Here is a 6,728-nt window from a genome sequence, read left to right as displayed (position 1 = left end):
ATCATCAAAGACAAATGGTATATCTTTTTGCAATAAATTAGTCAGAGGCCGAGAAATTTTTGAGAAGTCCTTAATGAACCTCCTGTAAAATCCGGCGTGACGAAAGAAACTTCTTATACCTTTGATGTCCTTGGGACATGGCATCTTTTCAATAGCATCGACCTTGGCTTTATCAACTTCAATACCTCTTTCAAAAACTTTATGCCCCAAGACAATACCTTCATTAACCACAAAGTGGCACTTTTCCCAATTCAAGACAAGATTAGTTTCTTCACATCTCTGCAAAACTCGATCAAGATTGCTCAAGCAATCATCAAAAGAGGAACCATAGATGGAAAAGTCGTCCATGAAAACCTCACAAATCTTTTCACAAAAGTCAGAGAATATAGCCATCATGCATCTTTGAAAGGTAGCAGGTGCATTACATAAACCAAAAGGCATACGTCTATAAGCAAAAGTACCAAAAGGGCATGTAAAAGTAGTCTTTGATTGATCTCTAGCCAACACAGGTATTTGAGAGAAACTAGAATAACCATCTAGAAAGAAATAGTGTGTATGTTTGCATAATCTTTCTAGCATTTGATCAATAAAAGGTAAGGGGTAATGATCTTTCTTAGTAGCTTTATTTAATTTGTGGAAATCAATTACCATCCTATAACCTGTGATAATTCTTTGTGGAATCAATTCATCTTTATCATTAGGAACAACAGTAATACCTCCCTTCTTAGGGACACAATGGACAGGACTTACCCACTCACTATCAACAATGGGATAGATTATACCTACCTCCAGAAGCTTGAGTACTTCTTTTCTTACCACTTCTTTCATTTTAGGATTCAGACGTCATTGAGGATCACGAACTGGTTTGGCCTCTGCTTCCAAATTTATTTTATGTTGACATAGAGTGGGACTAATGCCCTTAAGATCATCAAGAGTATATTCAATAGTAGCATGATGCTTCTTCAGAGTTTTCAATAATCTTTCTTCTTCATGCTCTGAAAGGTTAGCACTAAAAATAACAGGATATATCTTCTTTTCATCAAGGTAAGCATATTTAAGATTATCAGGCAAAGGTTTAAGCTCAAACACGGGATCACCCTTGGGTGGAGGAGGATCCCCTAAAATTTCAACAGGCAAATTGTGTTGCAGAATAGGTTCCTGTTTAAAGAATACCTCATCTATTTCCCTTCTTTCATTCATGAACATATCATTTTCATGGTCTAGCAAATAGTGTTCTAAAGGATAACTAGGAGGTACGACAATAGAAGCAAGACCAATAATTTCATCCTTACTAGGTAATTCTTCCTCTTGATGTTGTTTACTAAATTTAGAGAAATTAAACTCATGAACCATATCATCCAAGCCAACAGTAACAACATTCTTTGTGCAATCTATGGTAGCATTGACATTATTTAAGAAGGGTCTACCAAATATAATGGGACAAAAGCTATCTTGTGAGGAACCAAGAACAAGAAAATCAGCAGGATATTTAGTTTTCCCACACAAGACTTCAACATCTCTAACAATTCCAATTGGTGAAATAGTATCTCTATTGGCAAGTTTAATTGTGACATCAATACCTTCTAACTCAGCAGGTGCAATTTCATTCTTAATTTCTTCATATAAGTCAATAGGTATTACACTAGCACTAGCACCCATAGCACATAAGCCATGATAACAATGATCTCCTATTTTAACAGAAATAACAGGCACGCCTACCACAGGTCTATGTTTATCTTTATCACAAGGCTTAGCAATTCTAGCAGTTTCACCTTCGAACTAGATAACATGACCATCAATATTATCAGACAAGAGATCTTTAACAATAGCAATATTAGGTTCTACTTTAACCTGCTCAGGAGGTGTATAAGTTATAATATTGCTTTTACGAACAACAGTTGAAGCTTTAGCATGATCCTTTATTCTAATAGGGAAAGGTGGGTTCTCAACATAAGAAGTAGGAACAATAGGATCATTATAAGTGATAGTCTTTTCTTCAACTTTAATAGGTGCAGCTACTTTTACTTCCATGGGAGGATGATATTTAAAGCACTTATCCTTAGGGAGATCAACATAAGTAGCAAAAGATTCACAGAAAGAAGCTACTATCTCAGAGTCAAGTCCATATTTAGTGCTAAAGTTATGGAAAATATCGGTATCCATAAAAGATTTAACACAATCAAACTTAGGTGTCATACCTGACTCCTTACCTTCGTCGAGGTCCCAATATTCAGAGTTGCGTTTAATTCTATCCAATAAATTCCATCTGAATTCAATAGTCTTCATCATAAAAGAGACAACACAAGAAGTATCGAGCATGGTGCGATTGTTTTTAGAACGCTGAGCATAAAAACTTTGCATAATTATTTCTCTTGGGAGCTCATGATTGGGGCATGAATATAACATTGATTTAAGCCTCCCCCAAGCTTGAGCGATGCTTTCTCCTTCGCGAGGCCAGAAATTATATATATAATTGTGATCGCGATGAACAAGATGCATAGGGTAATACTTTTGATGAAATTCCAACTTCAATCTTTTATAGTCCCATGATCTCATATCATCACATAGCCTATACCATATCAATACGTCTCCCTTCAAAGATAAAGGGAAGACCTTCTTCTTAGCAACATCATCGGGTATACCTGCAAGCTTAAATAATCCACAAACTTCATCCACATATATTAAGTGCTCATCAGGATGCTTTGTTCCATCTCCTGTAAAAGGGTTAGCTAGCAGTTTTTCCATCATACCCGAAGGAAATTCAAAAGGAGTTTCATTTTCAATAGGTTCAGTAGGTTGAGGAGCAACTACTTGCTCTACTAGACGGGGTGAAGATACCCCGAACAAGCCCCTCAGAGAATTACTTTCCATAGTAACAAGTGACAGTAAATTTCAGCACACTATATAAATTTTTCCTTACCAAATTCCACCTACCAAAGGCGCTACACTCCCCGGCAATGGCGCCAGAAAAGAGTCTTGATGACCCACAAGTATAGGGGATCTATCGTAGTCCTTTCGATAAGTAAGAGTGTCGAACCCAACGAGGAGCAGAAGGAAATGATAGGCGGTTTTCAGCAAGGTATTCTCTGCAAGTACTGAAATAAGTGGTAACAGATAGTTTTGTGATAAGATAGATTGTAACGAGCAACAAGTAACAAAAGTAAATAAAGTGCAACAAGGTGGCCCAATCCTTTTTGTAGCAAAGGATAAGCCAGAACAAACTCTTATAATAGGAAAAGTGCTCCCGAGGAGACATGGGAATATCGTCAAGCTAGTTTTCATCACGTTCATATGATTCACGTTTGATACTTTGATAATTTGATATGTGGGTGGACCGGTGCTTGGGTGTTGTTCTTACTTGAACAAGCATCCCACTTATGATTAACCTCTATTGCAAGCATCCACAACTACAACAAAAATATTAAGGTAAACCTAACCATAGCATGAAACATGTGGATCCAAATCAGCCCCTTACGAAGCAACGCATAAACTAGGGTTTAAGCTTCTATCACTCTAGCAATCCATCATCTACTTATTACTTCCCAATACCTTCCTCTAGGCCCAAATAATGGTGAAGTGTTATGTAGTCGACGTTCACATAACACCACTAGAGGCTAGACAACATACATCTTATCAAAATATCAAACGAATACCAAATTCACATGACTACTCATAGCAAGACTTCTCCCTTGTCCTCAGGAACAAACGTAATTACTCACAAAGCATATTCATGTTCATAATCAGAGGGGTAATAATATGCATATAGGATCTAAACATATGATCTTCCACCAAATAAACCAACTAGCATCAACTACAAGGAGTAATCAACACTACTAGCAACCTACTAGCACCAATCCCGGACTTTGAGACAAGAATTGGATACAAGAGATGAACTAGGGTTTGGAGATGAGATGGTGCTGGTGAAGATGTTGATGGAGATTGCCCTCTCCCGATGAGAGGAGCGTTGGTGATGACGATGGTGATGATTTCCCCCTCCCGGAGGGAAGTATCCCCGACAGAACAGCTCTGCCGGAGCTCTAGATTGGTTCCGCCAAGGTTCCGCCTCGTGGCGGCGGAGTCTCATCCCGAAAAGTTCCTTGTTATTTTTTTCTCATCGAAAGACTTCATATAGGAGAAGATGGGCATCGGAGAGCCACCAGGGGGCCCACAAGGTAGGGCGGCGCGCCCTAGGGGGGGGGCACCCCCACCCTTGTGAGAAGGGTGTGGGCCCCCTGGCCTTCATCTTTGGCGAGGATTTTTCTTTATTTATTTTAAGATGTTCCATGGAGTTTCAAGAGTTTTGGAGTTGCGTAGAATAGGTCTCTAATATTTGCTCCTTTTCCAGCCCAGAATTCCAGCTGCCGGCATTCTCCCTCCTTATGTAAACCTTGTAAAATAAGAGAGAATAGCCATACATATTGTGACATAAAGTGAAATAACAATCCATAATGCAATAAATATCGATATAAAAGCATGATGCAAAATGGACGTATCAAGTCCCTAGAAGCATCGGTTAGTCTGTTATAGAAGATATCAAGTATTTCATTTTTCTTAAGATGATGATCAGGCAAAGCACTAAGTAACTCGAGAAGCCTCCCTCAAGTTTGAGGGAGATTCTCTTCTTCAATTTGTACAAAGTTAAATATTTCATGTAAGGCAGCTAGCTTCTTATGAGAAGGAAAATATTTTTCAGAGAAGTAATATATCATGTCCTGGGGACATCGCACACAACCAGGAGAAATGGTATTAAACCATATCTTAGCATCACCCTTTAACGAGAAAGCAAACAACTAGAATATATTAGTAGCGGATCTTTTCCTCATGAGTAAGGTGGCTATATCATTTAATTTTGTGAGATGTGCCACAACAGTTTCAGTTTCATAATCATGAAAAGGATCAGATTCAACCAAAGTAATTAAGTCTGGATCGACAGAGAATTCATAATCCTTATCAGGAACAAAGATAGAAGAAGTAGCAAACTTATCATATTTCATTCTGGCATTCAAAGATTTTTTTTCCGGCTTACTCAGCAATTTCTTAACATCTTCTCTATCATTAAAAGCAAGAAACTCCCTAGTTATCTCCTCACCTACAACATAACTCTCGAGTATCTTAGGAATTCAATTCTAGAAGAGCTATATCTAATAAATGTATCATGAGTTTCAGCAATTTAATCAATTTCAACATTCTCAAATTCTTTAGCTCTAGCAAGTTGTTCATCAAGAAATTCACCTAGTGGCACAGTTTCATTAAGCAGAGTACTAGCATCATTCATAGCAGAAGTAGTATCATCAATTACTTGCGACATATCAGAATTAATAGCAGGCAGTGGTGTCGCAAGCTTATGCAAAAAGAAGGCGAATCATGTGCAGAGTGTGATGGTAGTTCCTTACCTTCCCTTGTCTTAGAGGGAACGGTCTTGGTTCTACCATATTTCAGATTCTTCATAGTGATCAACAGATATATATATATATATATATATATATATATATATATATATATATATAATATCCCAAGTGACTTTGCAAATAGAGCTATGCTCCCCGTCAATGGCGCTAGAAAATGGTTTTGATAACCCACAACTATAGGGGATCACAACAATTTTTGAGGGTAGAGCATTCAACCCAAATATATTGATTCAACACAAGGGGAGCCAAAGCATATTTGCAAGTATTAGCAGTTGAGTTTTAATTCAACCACACCTGGAGAACTAAATTTCTGCAGTAGAGTGATTAGTAGCACAGTAGTATGATAGTTTGATAGTAGTGATAACAATAGAAATAGTAATAATAACAGTTTTATAGCAATGGTGATAATAGCATCAACGAAAGTAACTTAGCAAGAATCAACATGCGAAGATTGTTGGTTTTGGATCGGTGATGGATAATTGTGTTGGACAACATTCATCATGTAACAGTTATTGTTGGGGAACGTAGTAATTCAAAAAAATTCCTACGATCACGCAAGATCTATCTAGGATAAGCATAGCAACGAGACGGGAGAGTGTGTCCACGTACCCTCGTAGACTAAAAGCGGAAGCGTTTAGTAATGCGGTTGATGTAGTCGAACGTCTTCACGATCCAACCGATCCAAGTACTAAACGTACGACACCTCCGTGTTCAGCACACGTTCAGCACGATGACGTCCCTCGAGCTCTTGATCCAGTTGAGGACGAGGGATAGTTCTGTCAGCACGACGGCGTGGTGACGGTGATGATGAAGTTACCGGCGCAGGGCTTCGCCTAAGCACTACAACGATATGACCGAGGTGTTAAACTGTGGAGGGGGGCACCGCACACGGCTAAGAGATTGTCTGTTGTGCTTTGGGGTGCCCCTGCCCCCGTATATAAAGGAGGGGAGGAGGAGACCGGTGGCCAAGGAGAGCGCGCCATAGGGGGAGTCCAACTAGGATTGCCAATCCTAGTTGGAGTCCCCTTCCTTTCCAAGAGGGGGAAAGAGGGAAGGAGGACCAGAGGGAGAAGGAAAGAGGGGGGCGCCGCCCCTCCCTAGTCCAATTCGGACTTGCCATAGTGGGGGGGGGGCACCCATGCGGCCCTCCTCTCCTTTCCACTAAAGCTCACTAAGGCCCAATACTTCCCCGAGGGTTCCGGTAACATCCCGATACTCCGAAAAAAATACCCGAATCACTTTGGAACCATTCCGGTGTCCAAATATAACCTTCCAATATATCAATATTTACCTCTCGACCATTTAGAGACTCCTCGTCAT

The sequence above is a fragment of the Triticum aestivum genome, chromosome 1A, assembly GCF_018294505.1.
Source record: "Triticum aestivum cultivar Chinese Spring chromosome 1A, IWGSC CS RefSeq v2.1, whole genome shotgun sequence".
NCBI classification, from domain to species: Eukaryota; Viridiplantae; Streptophyta; class Magnoliopsida; order Poales; family Poaceae; genus Triticum; species Triticum aestivum.
This window is presented reverse-complemented; position numbering follows the sequence as displayed.